Genomic DNA, 18,018 nt, shown 5'->3' with positions numbered 1-18,018 from the left:
TCATTAATCGAAAGGGAGCCGGCCGTTGGCGACCCCTGAGCGAAACGTTCAGACTTGTAGCTCGATGTGCAGATCATTTGGAATCTACGTGGCAGAGTCTCGCGGGAGACTGCATTTCCTATTAGCGGAGAAAGTGGGATGGCCTGTGGAGGGATCGAACCCATGACCTTCTCGTTACCAGCACGACGCTATACCCCACAGGGCTAACGAGCCACGCAACACTGTCGCATCAGCAGTCCAAAACCGCAAAATCATCTCCTCTTCCTTAAAAACGGCCCCGCCAATCACGTGAGCATGTATCTCTTTTCCTTGACTTTCTCTCACCTTATACTTGGAACCCAGAGCAGCAAAACCACGAAGACGAAAAACGGCCCTGAGAAGATTTCTCATCTCAGCCTGGAAAATTGACGTTCCGCTACCAGTAATCGAACCCTGGCCTCCTGTGTGAAAGCCAGGTATCCTAGCCACTAGACCATACCGGACATACCTCAAGTATCAGCTACGTGTGAATGGGTCCAGAAATATTTCTCCTCCACGAACTTTACGGCCGAATCTGGCGACAACGCTGAACTCTGTCCGCCACCACGATCCCGCTTACTCACTCCCAAAGCGCCCAAGACATACTACACAAACATCGCTTTCAGTCTCAAGTGTAAGTAGCAAAACTATAATTAGTAATAACTGGAAACAAACACTCTCACGTTGACGCAAAGGAGCCTGGGTGGTAATAAACTGTAAACACGGCTTTACCTCGCAAAAGCTATGCTGTGCGTTTCACTGTCGTGGAGAGAAAATGAGATGGCTGGGGTGAGGGTCGAACGTACGCCCTTGAGAAGACGTCACGCGCTGCCCACTGCGACAGGGAAGCACACAGGAATTCTTTTCCCACCATGCCGAACACGACAGGGTGGACTTCTCAGCGGAAGTCAGTCCTGCGTCTAGTTACAGTGCATCGCCCTGGAAGCGGCGTGGACCCGCGTTCGGATGCGCGGGCGGGCAGGGCGCCTGCAGCAGGGTCGCTTCGGCCTCTGGTGGCAGCAGGGGCGGCAACGCATCGCGACACAGGATGCGTGCAGCGGAATGCAGCGGTGGTGGTGTAACGGTCAGCATGGTTGCTTCCCAAGCAGTTGATCCGGGTTCGATTCCCGGCCACCGCAAGAGGGCTGTCGTTTTTGCGTAGCGCAATAGTGTGTGTTCAACACCATGCGATCCTCGAAATTGCCAAGTGTCGCTGCACAAGTAGTATCTGCTCGTCTCTCGCCTCGTTGCAGCTAAGTGGGCGGCCCCTTCATCGTGTGTCGACTTGGCCCGACTTTGCTCGACTGCCGCTCGCTGCCGCTCGGCGGTAGGGCCAATATGACAGAAGCAGTACGACAATCGGCTGCGAGAAACACGCTAATCAAGACTACCTTTCCTTTCCAATTCGAAAAGCTAAATTTTCATTTACAAATTTCGGAATTCTCACTGCTCCCCTACAGTGTTATCTACGATATTTGAGAAATTATCTGTGGATTCGTACGGTTCTGTTACTGCCAAAGTCGTTCCTGCACTTTACGTTCGCTCTTTTTGCAAAGAACCTCTTTAAATTTTGGATCCTATGTTCGTTAACGTAATTTAAATTGCTGTGGGAGGCATCATAGCACATCAACACTGTAACACAAAAGGGGGAGAGTGGGGGTGAAAGGGGAAAGGTCCAATAGCACGCAGAGATCCCGCATATCACCCATGTAATCACTAACCACGCCCACCTCTGCTTAACTTCATTAATCGAAAGGGAGCCGGCCGTTGGCGACCCCTGAGCGAAACGTTCAGACTTGTAGCTCGATGTGCAGATCATTTGGAATCTACGTGGCAGAGTCTCGCGGGAGACTGCATTTCCTATTAGCGGAGAAAGTGGGATGGCCTGTGGAGGGATCGAACCCATGACCTTCTCGTTACCAGCACGACGCTATACCCCACAGGGCTAACGAGCCACGCAACACTGTCGCATCAGCAGTCCAAAACCGCAAAATCATCTCCTCTTCCTTAAAAACGGCCCCGCCAATCACGTGAGCATGTATCTCTTTTCCTTGACTTTCTCTCACCTTATACTTGGAACCCAGAGCAGCAAAACCACGAAGACGAAAAACGGCCCTGAGAAGATTTCTCATCTCAGCCTGGAAAATTGACGTTCCGCTACCAGTAATCGAACCCTGGCCTCCTGTGTGAAAGCCAGGTATCCTAGCCACTAGACCATACCGGACATACCTCAAGTATCAGCTACGTGTGAATGGGTCCAGAAATATTTCTCCTCCACGAACTTTACGGCCGAATCTGGCGACAACGCTGAACTCTGTCCGCCACCACGATCCCGCTTACTCACTCCCAAAGCGCCCAAGACATACTACACAAACATCGCTTTCAGTCTCAAGTGTAAGTAGCAAAACTATAATTAGTAATAACTGGAAACAAACACTCTCACGTTGACGCAAAGGAGCCTGGGTGGTAATAAACTGTAAACACGGCTTTACCTCGCAAAAGCTATGCTGTGCGTTTCACTGTCGTGGAGAGAAAATGAGATGGCTGGGGTGAGGGTCGAACGTACGCCCTTGAGAAGACGTCACGCGCTGCCCACTGCGACAGGGAAGCACACAGGAATTCTTTTCCCACCATGCCGAACACGACAGGGTGGACTTCTCAGCGGAAGTCAGTCCTGCGTCTAGTTACAGTGCATCGCCCTGGAAGCGGCGTGGACCCGCGTTCGGATGCGCGGGCGGGCAGGGCGCCTGCAGCAGGGTCGCTTCGGCCTCTGGTGGCAGCAGGGGCGGCAACGCATCGCGACACAGGATGCGTGCAGCGGAATGCAGCGGTGGTGGTGTAACGGTCAGCATGGTTGCTTCCCAAGCAGTTGATCCGGGTTCGATTCCCGGCCACCGCAAGAGGGCTGTCGTTTTTGCGTAGCGCAATAGTGTGTGTTCAACACCATGCGATCCTCGAAATTGCCAAGTGTCGCTGCACAAGTAGTATCTGCTCGTCTCTCGCCTCGTTGCAGCTAAGTGGGCGGCCCCTTCATCGTGTGTCGACTTGGCCCGACTTTGCTCGACTGCCGCTCGCTGCCGCTCGGCGGTAGGGCCAATATGACAGAAGCAGTACGACAATCGGCTGCGAGAAACACGCTAATCAAGACTACCTTTCCTTTCCAATTCGAAAAGCTAAATTTTCATTTACAAATTTCGGAATTCTCACTGCTCCCCTACAGTGTTATCTACGATATTTGAGAAATTATCTGTGGATTCGTACGGTTCTGTTACTGCCAAAGTCGTTCCTGCACTTTACGTTCGCTCTTTTTGCAAAGAACCTCTTTAAATTTTGGATCCTATGTTCGTTAACGTAATTTAAATTGCTGTGGGAGGCATCATAGCACATCAACACTGTAACACAAAAGGGGGAGAGTGGGGGTGAAAGGGGAAAGGTCCAATAGCACGCAGAGATCCCGCCTATCACCCATGTAATCACTAACCACGCCCACCTCTGCTTAACTTCATTAATCGAAAGGGAGCCGGCCGTTGGCGACCCCTGAGCGAAACGTTCAGACTTGTAGCTCGATGTGCAGATCATTTGGAATCTACGTGGCAGAGTCTCGCGGGAGACTGCATTTCCTATTAGCGGAGAAAGTGGGATGGCCTGTGGAGGGATCGAACCCATGACCTTCTCGTTACCAGCACGACGCTATACCCCACAGGGCTAACGAGCCACGCAACACTGTCGCATCAGCAGTCCAAAACCGCAAAATCATCTCCTCTTCCTTAAAAACGGCCCCGCCAATCACGTGAGCATGTATCTCTTTTCCTTGACTTTCTCTCACCTTATACTTGGAACCCAGAGCAGCAACACCACGAAGACGAAAAACGGCCCTGAGAAGATTTCTCATCTCAGCCTGGAAAATTGACGTTCCGCTACCAGTAATCGAACCCTGGCCTCCTGTGTGAAAGCCAGGTATCCTAGCCACTAGACCATACCGGACATACCTCAAGTATCAGCTACGTGTGAATGGGTCCAGAAATATTTCTCCTCCACGAACTTTACGGCCGAATCTGGCGACAACGCTGAACTCTGTCCGCCACCACGATCCCGCTTACTCACTCCCAAAGCGCCCAAGACATACTACACAAACATCGCTTTCAGTCTCAAGTGTAAGTAGCAAAACTATAATTAGTAATAACTGGAAACAAACACTCTCACGTTGACGCAAAGGAGCCTGGGTGGTAATAAACTGTAAACACGGCTTTACCTCGCAAAAGCTATGCTGTGCGTTTCACTGTCGTGGAGAGAAAATGAGATGGCTGGGGTGAGGGTCGAACGTACGCCCTTGAGAAGACGTCACGCGCTGCCCACTGCGACAGGGAAGCACACAGGAATTCTTTTCCCACCATGCCGAACACGACAGGGTGGACTTCTCAGCGGAAGTCAGTCCTGCGTCTAGTTACAGTGCATCGCCCTGGAAGCGGCGTGGACCCGCGTTCGGATGCGCGGGCGGGCAGGGCGCCTGCAGCAGGGTCGCTTCGGCCTCTGGTGGCAGCAGGGGCGGCAACGCATCTCGACACAGGATGCGTGCAGCGGAATGCAGCGGTGGTGGTGTAACGGTCAGCATGGTTGCTTCCCAAGCAGTTGATCCGGGTTCGATTCCCGGCCACCGCAAGAGGGCTGTCGTTTTTGCGTAGCGCAATAGTGTGTGTTCAACACCATGCGATCCTCGAAATTGCCAAGTGTCGCTGCACAAGTAGTATCTGCTCGTCTCTCGCCTCGTTGCAGCTAAGTGGGCGGCCCCTTCATCGTGTGTCGACTTGGCCCGACTTTGCTCGACTGCCGCTCGCTGCCGCTCGGCGGTAGGGCCAATATGACAGAAGCAGTACGACAATCGGCTGCGAGAAACACGCTAATCAAGACTACCTTTCCTTTCCAATTCGAAAAGCTAAATTTTCATTTACAAATTTCGGAATTCTCACTGCTCCCCTACAGTGTTATCTACGATATTTGAGAAATTATCTGTGGATTCGTACGGTTCTGTTACTGCCAAAGTCGTTCCTGCACTTTACGTTCGCTCTTTTTGCAAAGAACCTCTTTAAATTTTGGATCCTATGTTCGTTAACGTAATTTAAATTGCTGTGGGAGGCATCATAGCACATCAACACTGTAACACAAAAGGGGGAGAGTGGGGGTGAAAGGGGAAAGGTCCAATAGCACGCAGAGATCCCGCCTATCACCCATGTAATCACTAACCACGCCCACCTCTGCTTAACTTCATTAATCGAAAGGGAGCCGGCCGTTGGCGACCCCTGAGCGAAACGTTCAGACTTGTAGCTCGATGTGCAGATCATTTGGAATCTACGTGGCAGAGTCTCGCGGGAGACTGCATTTCCTATTAGCGGAGAAAGTGGGATGGCCTGTGGAGGGATCGAACCCATGACCTTCTCGTTACCAGCACGACGCTATACCCCACAGGGCTAACGAGCCACGCAACACTGTCGCATCAGCAGTCCAAAACCGCAAAATCATCTCCTCTTCCTTAAAAACGGCCCCGCCAATCACGTGAGCATGTATCTCTTTTCCTTGACTTTCTCTCACCTTATACTTGGAACCCAGAGCAGCAAAACCACGAAGACGAAAAACGGCCCTGAGAAGATTTCTCATCTCAGCCTGGAAAATTGACGTTCCGCTACCAGTAATCGAACCCTGGCCTCCTGTGTGAAAGCCAGGTATCCTAGCCACTAGACCATACCGGACATACCTCAAGTATCAGCTACGTGTGAATGGGTCCAGAAATATTTCTCCTCCACGAACTTTACGGCCGAATCTGGCGACAACGCTGAACTCTGTCCGCCACCACGATCCCGCTTACTCACTCCCAAAGCGCCCAAGACATACTACACAAACATCGCTTTCAGTCTCAAGTGTAAGTAGCAAAACTATAATTAGTAATAACTGGAAACAAACACTCTCACGTTGACGCAAAGGAGCCTGGGTGGTAATAAACTGTAAACACGGCTTTACCTCGCAAAAGCTATGCTGTGCGTTTCACTGTCGTGGAGAGAAAATGAGATGGCTGGGGTGAGGGTCGAACGTACGCCCTTGAGAAGACGTCACGCGCTGCCCACTGCGACAGGGAAGCACACAGGAATTCTTTTCCCACCATGCCGAACACGACAGGGTGGACTTCTCAGCGGAAGTCAGTCCTGCGTCTAGTTACAGTGCATCGCCCTGGAAGCGGCGTGGACCCGCGTTCGGATGCGCGGGCGGGCAGGGCGCCTGCAGCAGGGTCGCTTCGGCCTCTGGTGGCAGCAGGGGCGGCAACGCATCGCGACACAGGATGCGTGCAGCGGAATGCAGCGGTGGTGGTGTAACGGTCAGCATGGTTGCTTCCCAAGCAGTTGATCCGGGTTCGATTCCCGGCCACCGCAAGAGGGCTGTCGTTTTTGCGTAGCGCAATAGTGTGTGTTCAACACCATGCGATCCTCGAAATTGCCAAGTGTCGCTGCACAAGTAGTATCTGCTCGTCTCTCGCCTCGTTGCAGCTAAGTGGGCGGCCCCTTCATCGTGTGTCGACTTGGCCCGACTTTGCTCGACTGCCGCTCGCTGCCGCTCGGCGGTAGGGCCAATATGACAGAAGCAGTACGACAATCGGCTGCGAGAAACACGCTAATCAAGACTACCTTTCCTTTCCAATTCGAAAAGCTAAATTTTCATTTACAAATTTCGGAATTCTCACTGCTCCCCTACAGTGTTATCTACGATATTTGAGAAATTATCTGTGGATTCGTACGGTTCTGTTACTGCCAAAGTCGTTCCTGCACTTTACGTTCGCTCTTTTTGCAAAGAACCTCTTTAAATTTTGGATCCTATGTTCGTTAACGTAATTTAAATTGCTGTGGGAGGCATCATAGCACATCAACACTGTAACACAAAAGGGGGAGAGTGGGGGTGAAAGGGGAAAGGTCCAATAGCACGCAGAGATCCCGCCTATCACCCATGTAATCACTAACCACGCCCACCTCTGCTTAACTTCATTAATCGAAAGGGAGCCGGCCGTTGGCGACCCCTGAGCGAAACGTTCAGACTTGTAGCTCGATGTGCAGATCATTTGGAATCTACGTGGCAGAGTCTCGCGGGAGACTGCATTTCCTATTAGCGGAGAAAGTGGGATGGCCTGTGGAGGGATCGAACCCATGACCTTCTCGTTACCAGCACGACGCTATACCCCACAGGGCTAACGAGCCACGCAACACTGTCGCATCAGCAGTCCAAAACCGCAAAATCATCTCCTCTTCCTTAAAAACGGCCCCGCCAATCACGTGAGCATGTATCTCTTTTCCTTGACTTTCTCTCACCTTATACTTGGAACCCAGAGCAGCAACACCACGAAGACGAAAAACGGCCCTGAGAAGATTTCTCATCTCAGCCTGGAAAATTGACGTTCCGCTACCAGTAATCGAACCCTGGCCTCCTGTGTGAAAGCCAGGTATCCTAGCCACTAGACCATACCGGACATACCTCAAGTATCAGCTACGTGTGAATGGGTCCAGAAATATTTCTCCTCCACGAACTTTACGGCCGAATCTGGCGACAACGCTGAACTCTGTCCGCCACCACGATCCCGCTTACTCACTCCCAAAGCGCCCAAGACATACTACACAAACATCGCTTTCAGTCTCAAGTGTAAGTAGCAAAACTATAATTAGTAATAACTGGAAACAAACACTCTCACGTTGACGCAAAGGAGCCTGGGTGGTAATAAACTGTAAACACGGCTTTACCTCGCAAAAGCTATGCTGTGCGTTTCACTGTCGTGGAGAGAAAATGAGATGGCTGGGGTGAGGGTCGAACGTACGCCCTTGAGAAGACGTCACGCGCTGCCCACTGCGACAGGGAAGCACACAGGAATTCTTTTCCCACCATGCCGAACACGACAGGGTGGACTTCTCAGCGGAAGTCAGTCCTGCGTCTAGTTACAGTGCATCGCCCTGGAAGCGGCGTGGACCCGCGTTCGGATGCGCGGGCGGGCAGGGCGCCTGCAGCAGGGTCGCTTCGGCCTCTGGTGGCAGCAGGGGCGGCAACGCATCGCGACACAGGATGCGTGCAGCGGAATGCAGCGGTGGTGGTGTAACGGTCAGCATGGTTGCTTCCCAAGCAGTTGATCCGGGTTCGATTCCCGGCCACCGCAAGAGGGCTGTCGTTTTTGCGTAGCGCAATAGTGTGTGTTCAACACCATGCGATCCTCGAAATTGCCAAGTGTCGCTGCACAAGTAGTATCTGCTCGTCTCTCGCCTCGTTGCAGCTAAGTGGGCGGCCCCTTCATCGTGTGTCGACTTGGCCCGACTTTGCTCGACTGCCGCTCGCTGCCGCTCGGCGGTAGGGCCAATATGACAGAAGCAGTACGACAATCGGCTGCGAGAAACACGCTAATCAAGACTACCTTTCCTTTCCAATTCGAAAAGCTAAATTTTCATTTACAAATTTCGGAATTCTCACTGCTCCCCTACAGTGTTATCTACGATATTTGAGAAATTATCTGTGGATTCGTACGGTTCTGTTACTGCCAAAGTCGTTCCTGCACTTTACGTTCGCTCTTTTTGCAAAGAACCTCTTTAAATTTTGGATCCTATGTTCGTTAACGTAATTTAAATTGCTGTGGGAGGCATCATAGCACATCAACACTGTAACACAAAAGGGGGAGAGTGGGGGTGAAAGGGGAAAGGTCCAATAGCACGCAGAGATCCCGCCTATCACCCATGTAATCACTAACCACGCCCACCTCTGCTTAACTTCATTAATCGAAAGGGAGCCGGCCGTTGGCGACCCCTGAGCGAAACGTTCAGACTTGTAGCTCGATGTGCAGATCATTTGGAATCTACGTGGCAGAGTCTCGCGGGAGACTGCATTTCCTATTAGCGGAGAAAGTGGGATGGCCTGTGGAGGGATCGAACCCATGACCTTCTCGTTACCAGCACGACGCTATACCCCACAGGGCTAACGAGCCACGCAACACTGTCGCATCAGCAGTCCAAAACCGCAAAATCATCTCCTCTTCCTTAAAAACGGCCCCGCCAATCACGTGAGCATGTATCTCTTTTCCTTGACTTTCTCTCACCTTATACTTGGAACCCAGAGCAGCAACACCACGAAGACGAAAAACGGCCCTGAGAAGATTTCTCATCTCAGCCTGGAAAATTGACGTTCCGCTACCAGTAATCGAACCCTGGCCTCCTGTGTGAAAGCCAGGTATCCTAGCCACTAGACCATACCGGACATACCTCAAGTATCAGCTACGTGTGAATGGGTCCAGAAATATTTCTCCTCCACGAACTTTACGGCCGAATCTGGCGACAACGCTGAACTCTGTCCGCCACCACGATCCCGCTTACTCACTCCCAAAGCGCCCAAGACATACTACACAAACATCGCTTTCAGTCTCAAGTGTAAGTAGCAAAACTATAATTAGTAATAACTGGAAACAAACACTCTCACGTTGACGCAAAGGAGCCTGGGTGGTAATAAACTGTAAACACGGCTTTACCTCGCAAAAGCTATGCTGTGCGTTTCACTGTCGTGGAGAGAAAATGAGATGGCTGGGGTGAGGGTCGAACGTACGCCCTTGAGAAGACGTCACGCGCTGCCCACTGCGACAGGGAAGCACACAGGAATTCTTTTCCCACCATGCCGAACACGACAGGGTGGACTTCTCAGCGGAAGTCAGTCCTGCGTCTAGTTACAGTGCATCGCCCTGGAAGCGGCGTGGACCCGCGTTCGGATGCGCGGGCGGGCAGGGCGCCTGCAGCAGGGTCGCTTCGGCCTCTGGTGGCAGCAGGGGCGGCAACGCATCGCGACACAGGATGCGTGCAGCGGAATGCAGCGGTGGTGGTGTAACGGTCAGCATGGTTGCTTCCCAAGCAGTTGATCCGGGTTCGATTCCCGGCCACCGCAAGAGGGCTGTCGTTTTTGCGTAGCGCAATAGTGTGTGTTCAACACCATGCGATCCTCGAAATTGCCAAGTGTCGCTGCACAAGTAGTATCTGCTCGTCTCTCGCCTCGTTGCAGCTAAGTGGGCGGCCCCTTCATCGTGTGTCGACTTGGCCCGACTTTGCTCGACTGCCGCTCGCTGCCGCTCGGCGGTAGGGCCAATATGACAGAAGCAGTACGACAATCGGCTGCGAGAAACACGCTAATCAAGACTACCTTTCCTTTCCAATTCGAAAAGCTAAATTTTCATTTACAAATTTCGGAATTCTCACTGCTCCCCTACAGTGTTATCTACGATATTTGAGAAATTATCTGTGGATTCGTACGGTTCTGTTACTGCCAAAGTCGTTCCTGCACTTTACGTTCGCTCTTTTTGCAAAGAACCTCTTTAAATTTTGGATCCTATGTTCGTTAACGTAATTTAAATTGCTGTGGGAGGCATCATAGCACATCAACACTGTAACACAAAAGGGGGAGAGTGGGGGTGAAAGGGGAAAGGTCCAATAGCACGCAGAGATCCCGCCTATCACCCATGTAATCACTAACCACGCCCACCTCTGCTTAACTTCATTAATCGAAAGGGAGCCGGCCGTTGGCGACCCCTGAGCGAAACGTTCAGACTTGTAGCTCGATGTGCAGATCATTTGGAATCTACGTGGCAGAGTCTCGCGGGAGACTGCATTTCCTATTAGCGGAGAAAGTGGGATGGCCTGTGGAGGGATCGAACCCATGACCTTCTCGTTACCAGCACGACGCTATACCCCACAGGGCTAACGAGCCACGCAACACTGTCGCATCAGCAGTCCAAAACCGCAAAATCATCTCCTCTTCCTTAAAAACGGCCCCGCCAATCACGTGAGCATGTATCTCTTTTCCTTGACTTTCTCTCACCTTATACTTGGAACCCAGAGCAGCAACACCACGAAGACGAAAAACGGCCCTGAGAAGATTTCTCATCTCAGCCTGGAAAATTGACGTTCCGCTACCAGTAATCGAACCCTGGCCTCCTGTGTGAAAGCCAGGTATCCTAGCCACTAGACCATACCGGACATACCTCAAGTATCAGCTACGTGTGAATGGGTCCAGAAATATTTCTCCTCCACGAACTTTACGGCCGAATCTGGCGACAACGCTGAACTCTGTCCGCCACCACGATCCCGCTTACTCACTCCCAAAGCGCCCAAGACATACTACACAAACATCGCTTTCAGTCTCAAGTGTAAGTAGCAAAACTATAATTAGTAATAACTGGAAACAAACACTCTCACGTTGACGCAAAGGAGCCTGGGTGGTAATAAACTGTAAACACGGCTTTACCTCGCAAAAGCTATGCTGTGCGTTTCACTGTCGTGGAGAGAAAATGAGATGGCTGGGGTGAGGGTCGAACGTACGCCCTTGAGAAGACGTCACGCGCTGCCCACTGCGACAGGGAAGCACACAGGAATTCTTTTCCCACCATGCCGAACACGACAGGGTGGACTTCTCAGCGGAAGTCAGTCCTGCGTCTAGTTACAGTGCATCGCCCTGGAAGCGGCGTGGACCCGCGTTCGGATGCGCGGGCGGGCAGGGCGCCTGCAGCAGGGTCGCTTCGGCCTCTGGTGGCAGCAGGGGCGGCAACGCATCGCGACACAGGATGCGTGCAGCGGAATGCAGCGGTGGTGGTGTAACGGTCAGCATGGTTGCTTCCCAAGCAGTTGATCCGGGTTCGATTCCCGGCCACCGCAAGAGGGCTGTCGTTTTTGCGTAGCGCAATAGTGTGTGTTCAACACCATGCGATCCTCGAAATTGCCAAGTGTCGCTGCACAAGTAGTATCTGCTCGTCTCTCGCCTCGTTGCAGCTAAGTGGGCGGCCCCTTCATCGTGTGTCGACTTGGCCCGACTTTGCTCGACTGCCGCTCGCTGCCGCTCGGCGGTAGGGCCAATATGACAGAAGCAGTACGACAATCGGCTGCGAGAAACACGCTAATCAAGACTACCTTTCCTTTCCAATTCGAAAAGCTAAATTTTCATTTACAAATTTCGGAATTCTCACTGCTCCCCTACAGTGTTATCTACGATATTTGAGAAATTATCTGTGGATTCGTACGGTTCTGTTACTGCCAAAGTCGTTCCTGCACTTTACGTTCGCTCTTTTTGCAAAGAACCTCTTTAAATTTTGGATCCTATGTTCGTTAACGTAATTTAAATTGCTGTGGGAGGCATCATAGCACATCAACACTGTAACACAAAAGGGGGAGAGTGGGGGTGAAAGGGGAAAGGTCCAATAGCACGCAGAGATCCCGCCTATCACCCATGTAATCACTAACCACGCCCACCTCTGCTTAACTTCATTAATCGAAAGGGAGCCGGCCGTTGGCGACCCCTGAGCGAAACGTTCAGACTTGTAGCTCGATGTGCAGATCATTTGGAATCTACGTGGCAGAGTCTCGCGGGAGACTGCATTTCCTATTAGCGGAGAAAGTGGGATGGCCTGTGGAGGGATCGAACCCATGACCTTCTCGTTACCAGCACGACGCTATACCCCACAGGGCTAACGAGCCACGCAACACTGTCGCATCAGCAGTCCAAAACCGCAAAATCATCTCCTCTTCCTTAAAAACGGCCCCGCCAATCACGTGAGCATGTATCTCTTTTCCTTGACTTTCTCTCACCTTATACTTGGAACCCAGAGCAGCAACACCACGAAGACGAAAAACGGCCCTGAGAAGATTTCTCATCTCAGCCTGGAAAATTGACGTTCCGCTACCAGTAATCGAACCCTGGCCTCCTGTGTGAAAGCCAGGTATCCTAGCCACTAGACCATACCGGACATACCTCAAGTATCAGCTACGTGTGAATGGGTCCAGAAATATTTCTCCTCCACGAACTTTACGGCCGAATCTGGCGACAACGCTGAACTCTGTCCGCCACCACGATCCCGCTTACTCACTCCCAAAGCGCCCAAGACATACTACACAAACATCGCTTTCAGTCTCAAGTGTAAGTAGCAAAACTATAATTAGTAATAACTGGAAACAAACACTCTCACGTTGACGCAAAGGAGCCTGGGTGGTAATAAACTGTAAACACGGCTTTACCTCGCAAAAGCTATGCTGTGCGTTTCACTGTCGTGGAGAGAAAATGAGATGGCTGGGGTGAGGGTCGAACGTACGCCCTTGAGAAGACGTCACGCGCTGCCCACTGCGACAGGGAAGCACACAGGAATTCTTTTCCCACCATGCCGAACACGACAGGGTGGACTTCTCAGCGGAAGTCAGTCCTGCGTCTAGTTACAGTGCATCGCCCTGGAAGCGGCGTGGACCCGCGTTCGGATGCGCGGGCGGGCAGGGCGCCTGCAGCAGGGTCGCTTCGGCCTCTGGTGGCAGCAGGGGCGGCAACGCATCGCGACACAGGATGCGTGCAGCGGAATGCAGCGGTGGTGGTGTAACGGTCAGCATGGTTGCTTCCCAAGCAGTTGATCCGGGTTCGATTCCCGGCCACCGCAAGAGGGCTGTCGTTTTTGCGTAGCGCAATAGTGTGTGTTCAACACCATGCGATCCTCGAAATTGCCAAGTGTCGCTGCACAAGTAGTATCTGCTCGTCTCTCGCCTCGTTGCAGCTAAGTGGGCGGCCCCTTCATCGTGTGTCGACTTGGCCCGACTTTGCTCGACTGCCGCTCGCTGCCGCTCGGCGGTAGGGCCAATATGACAGAAGCAGTACGACAATCGGCTGCGAGAAACACGCTAATCAAGACTACCTTTCCTTTCCAATTCGAAAAGCTAAATTTTCATTTACAAATTTCGGAATTCTCACTGCTCCCCTACAGTGTTATCTACGATATTTGAGAAATTATCTGTGGATTCGTACGGTTCTGTTACTGCCAAAGTCGTTCCTGCACTTTACGTTCGCTCTTTTTGCAAAGAACCTCTTTAAATTTTGGATCCTATGTTCGTTAACGTAATTTAAATTGCTGTGGGAGGCATCATAGCACATCAACACTGTAACACAAAAGGGGGAGAGTGGGGGTGAAAGGGGAAAGGTCCAATAGCACGCAGAGATCCCGCCTATCACCCATGTAATCACTAACCACGCCCACCTCTGCTTAACTTCATTAATCGAAAGGGAGCCGGCCGTTGGCGACCCCTGAGCGAAACGTTCAGACTTGTAGCTCGATGTGCAGATCATTTGGAATCTACGTGGCAGAGTCTCGCGGGAGACTGCATTTCCTATTAGCGGAGAAAGTGGGATGGCCTGTGGAGGGATCGAACCCATGACCTTCTCGTTACCAGCACGACGCTATACCCCACAGGGCTAACGAGCCACGCAACACTGTCGCATCAGCAGTCCAAAACCGCAAAATCATCTCCTCTTCCTTAAAAACGGCCCCGCCAATCACGTGAGCATGTATCTCTTTTCCTTGACTTTCTCTCACCTTATACTTGGAACCCAGAGCAGCAACACCACGAAGACGAAAAACGGCCCTGAGAAGATTTCTCATCTCAGCCTGGAAAATTGACGTTCCGCTACCAGTAATCGAACCCTGGCCTCTTGTGTGAAAGCCAGGTATCCTAGCCACTAGACCATACCGGACATACCTCAAGTATCAGCTACGTGTGAATGGGTCCAGAAATATTTCTCCTCCACGAACTTTACGGCCGAATCTGGCGACAACGCTGAACTCTGTCCGCCACCACGATCCCGCTTACTCACTCCCAAAGCGCCCAAGACATACTACACAAACATCGCTTTCAGTCTCAAGTGTAAGTAGCAAAACTATAATTAGTAATAACTGGAAACAAACACTCTCACGTTGACGCAAAGGAGCCTGGGTGGTAATAAACTGTAAACACGGCTTTACCTCGCAAAAGCTATGCTGTGCGTTTCACTGTCGTGGAGAGAAAATGAGATGGCTGGGGTGAGGGTCGAACGTACGCCCTTGAGAAGACGTCACGCGCTGCCCACTGCGACAGGGAAGCACACAGGAATTCTTTTCCCACCATGCCGAACACGACAGGGTGGACTTCTCAGCGGAAGTCAGTCCTGCGTCTAGTTACAGTGCATCGCCCTGGAAGCGGCGTGGACCCGCGTTCGGATGCGCGGGCGGGCAGGGCGCCTGCAGCAGGGTCGCTTCGGCCTCTGGTGGCAGCAGGGGCGGCAACGCATCGCGACACAGGATGCGTGCAGCGGAATGCAGCGGTGGTGGTGTAACGGTCAGCATGGTTGCTTCCCAAGCAGTTGATCCGGGTTCGATTCCCGGCCACCGCAAGAGGGCTGTCGTTTTTGCGTAGCGCAATAGTGTGTGTTCAACACCATGCGATCCTCGAAATTGCCAAGTGTCGCTGCACAAGTAGTATCTGCTCGTCTCTCGCCTCGTTGCAGCTAAGTGGGCGGCCCCTTCATCGTGTGTCGACTTGGCCCGACTTTGCTCGACTGCCGCTCGCTGCCGCTCGGCGGTAGGGCCAATATGACAGAAGCAGTACGACAATCGGCTGCGAGAAACACGCTAATCAAGACTACCTTTCCTTTCCAATTCGAAAAGCTAAATTTTCATTTACAAATTTCGGAATTCTCACTGCTCCCCTACAGTGTTATCTACGATATTTGAGAAATTATCTGTGGATTCGTACGGTTCTGTTACTGCCAAAGTCGTTCCTGCACTTTACGTTCGCTCTTTTTGCAAAGAACCTCTTTAAATTTTGGATCCTATGTTCGTTAACGTAATTTAAATTGCTGTGGGAGGCATCATAGCACATCAACACTGTAACACAAAAGGGGGAGAGTGGGGGTGAAAGGGGAAAGGTCCAATAGCACGCAGAGATCCCGCCTATCACCCATGTAATCACTAACCACGCCCACCTCTGCTTAACTTCATTAATCGAAAGGGAGCCGGCCGTTGGCGACCCCTGAGCGAAACGTTCAGACTTGTAGCTCGATGTGCAGATCATTTGGAATCTACGTGGCAGAGTCTCGCGGGAGACTGCATTTCCTATTAGCGGAGAAAGTGGGATGGCCTGTGGAGGGATCGAACCCATGACCTTCTCGTTACCAGCACGACGCTATACCCCACAGGGCTAACGAGCCACGCAACACTGTCGCATCAGCAGTCCAAAACCGCAAAATCATCTCCTCTTCCTTAAAAACGGCCCCGCCAATCACGTGAGCATGTATCTCTTTTCCTTGACTTTCTCTCACCTTATACTTGGAACCCAGAGCAGCAAAACCACGAAGACGAAAAACGGCCCTGAGAAGATTTCTCATCTCAGCCTGGAAAATTGACGTTCCGCTACCAGTAATCGAACCCTGGCCTCCTGTGTGAAAGCCAGGTATCCTAGCCACTAGACCATACCGGACATACCTCAAGTATCAGCTACGTGTGAATGGGTCCAGAAATATTTCTCCTCCACGAACTTTACGGCCGAATCTGGCGACAACGCTGAACTCTGTCCGCCACCACGATCCCGCTTACTCACTCCCAAAGCGCCCAAGACATACTACACAAACATCGCTTTCAGTCTCAAGTGTAAGTAGCAAAACTATAATTAGTAATAACTGGAAACAAACACTCTCACGTTGACGCAAAGGAGCCTGGGTGGTAATAAACTGTAAACACGGCTTTACCTCGCAAAAGCTATGCTGTGCGTTTCACTGTCGTGGAGAGAAAATGAGATGGCTGGGGTGAGGGTCGAACGTACGCCCTTGAGAAGACGTCACGCGCTGCCCACTGCGACAGGGAAGCACACAGGAATTCTTTTCCCACCATGCCGAACACGACAGGGTGGACTTCTCAGCGGAAGTCAGTCCTGCGTCTAGTTACAGTGCATCGCCCTGGAAGCGGCGTGGACCCGCGTTCGGATGCGCGGGCGGGCAGGGCGCCTGCAGCAGGGTCGCTTCGGCCTCTGGTGGCAGCAGGGGCGGCAACGCATCGCGACACAGGATGCGTGCAGCGGAATGCAGCGGTGGTGGTGTAACGGTCAGCATGGTTGCTTCCCAAGCAGTTGATCCGGGTTCGATTCCCGGCCACCGCAAGAGGGCTGTCGTTTTTGCGTAGCGCAATAGTGTGTGTTCAACACCATGCGATCCTCGAAATTGCCAAGTGTCGCTGCACAAGTAGTATCTGCTCGTCTCTCGCCTCGTTGCAGCTAAGTGGGCGGCCCCTTCATCGTGTGTCGACTTGGCCCGACTTTGCTCGACTGCCGCTCGCTGCCGCTCGGCGGTAGGGCCAATATGACAGAAGCAGTACGACAATCGGCTGCGAGAAACACGCTAATCAAGACTACCTTTCCTTTCCAATTCGAAAAGCTAAATTTTCATTTACAAATTTCGGAATTCTCACTGCTCCCCTACAGTGTTATCTACGATATTTGAGAAATTATCTGTGGATTCGTACGGTTCTGTTACTGCCAAAGTCGTTCCTGCACTTTACGTTCGCTCTTTTTGCAAAGAACCTCTTTAAATTTTGGATCCTATGTTCGTTAACGTAATTTAAATTGCTGTGGGAGGCATCATAGCACATCAACACTGTAACACAAAAGGGGGAGAGTGGGGGTGAAAGGGGAAAGGTCCAATAGCACGCAGAGATCCCGCCTATCACCCATGTAATCACTAACCACGCCCACCTCTGCTTAACTTCATTAATCGAAAGGGAGCCGGCCGTTGGCGACCCCTGAGCGAAACGTTCAGACTTGTAGCTCGATGTGCAGATCATTTGGAATCTACGTGGCAGAGTCTCGCGGGAGACTGCATTTCCTATTAGCGGAGAAAGTGGGATGGCCTGTGGAGGGATCGAACCCATGACCTTCTCGTTACCAGCACGACGCTATACCCCACAGGGCTAACGAGCCACGCAACACTGTCGCATCAGCAGTCCAAAACCGCAAAATCATCTCCTCTTCCTTAAAAACGGCCCCGCCAATCACGTGAGCATGTATCTCTTTTCCTTGACTTTCTCTCACCTTATACTTGGAACCCAGAGCAGCAAAACCACGAAGACGAAAAACGGCCCTGAGAAGATTTCTCATCTCAGCCTGGAAAATTGACGTTCCGCTA

General features: G+C 51.8%; 10 non-coding genes across 10 annotated transcripts; all 10 read left to right on the top strand.

The window, feature by feature from the left end:
* Positions 1–1,085: 1,085 nt before the first annotated feature.
* On the top strand, positions 1,086–1,157 carry Trnag-ccc (transfer RNA glycine (anticodon CCC)). Its single transcript has one exon. It is a non-coding gene; the product is annotated as a tRNA-Gly (tRNA).
* Positions 1,158–2,845: 1,688 nt separating this feature from the next.
* On the top strand, positions 2,846–2,917 carry Trnag-ccc (transfer RNA glycine (anticodon CCC)). Its single transcript has one exon. It is a non-coding gene; the product is annotated as a tRNA-Gly (tRNA).
* A 1,688-nt stretch (positions 2,918–4,605) lies between these two features.
* Positions 4,606–4,677, top strand: Trnag-ccc (transfer RNA glycine (anticodon CCC)). The gene has a single exon. It is a non-coding gene; the product is annotated as a tRNA-Gly (tRNA).
* A 1,688-nt stretch (positions 4,678–6,365) lies between these two features.
* Trnag-ccc (transfer RNA glycine (anticodon CCC)) lies at positions 6,366–6,437 on the top strand. Its single transcript has one exon. It is a non-coding gene; the product is annotated as a tRNA-Gly (tRNA).
* Positions 6,438–8,125: 1,688 nt separating this feature from the next.
* On the top strand, positions 8,126–8,197 carry Trnag-ccc (transfer RNA glycine (anticodon CCC)). The gene has a single exon. It is a non-coding gene; the product is annotated as a tRNA-Gly (tRNA).
* A 1,688-nt stretch (positions 8,198–9,885) lies between these two features.
* On the top strand, positions 9,886–9,957 carry Trnag-ccc (transfer RNA glycine (anticodon CCC)). Its single transcript has one exon. It is a non-coding gene; the product is annotated as a tRNA-Gly (tRNA).
* Positions 9,958–11,645: 1,688 nt separating this feature from the next.
* Positions 11,646–11,717, top strand: Trnag-ccc (transfer RNA glycine (anticodon CCC)). The gene has a single exon. It is a non-coding gene; the product is annotated as a tRNA-Gly (tRNA).
* A 1,688-nt stretch (positions 11,718–13,405) lies between these two features.
* Positions 13,406–13,477, top strand: Trnag-ccc (transfer RNA glycine (anticodon CCC)). Its single transcript has one exon. It is a non-coding gene; the product is annotated as a tRNA-Gly (tRNA).
* Positions 13,478–15,165: 1,688 nt separating this feature from the next.
* Trnag-ccc (transfer RNA glycine (anticodon CCC)) lies at positions 15,166–15,237 on the top strand. Its single transcript has one exon. It is a non-coding gene; the product is annotated as a tRNA-Gly (tRNA).
* A 1,688-nt stretch (positions 15,238–16,925) lies between these two features.
* On the top strand, positions 16,926–16,997 carry Trnag-ccc (transfer RNA glycine (anticodon CCC)). Its single transcript has one exon. It is a non-coding gene; the product is annotated as a tRNA-Gly (tRNA).
* Positions 16,998–18,018: the final 1,021 nt, after the last annotated feature.

Source organism: Schistocerca gregaria, unplaced genomic scaffold, assembly GCF_023897955.1.
Source record: "Schistocerca gregaria isolate iqSchGreg1 unplaced genomic scaffold, iqSchGreg1.2 ptg000733l, whole genome shotgun sequence".
NCBI lineage: Eukaryota > Metazoa > Arthropoda > Insecta > Orthoptera > Acrididae > Schistocerca > Schistocerca gregaria.
This window is presented reverse-complemented; position numbering and strand designations above follow the sequence as displayed.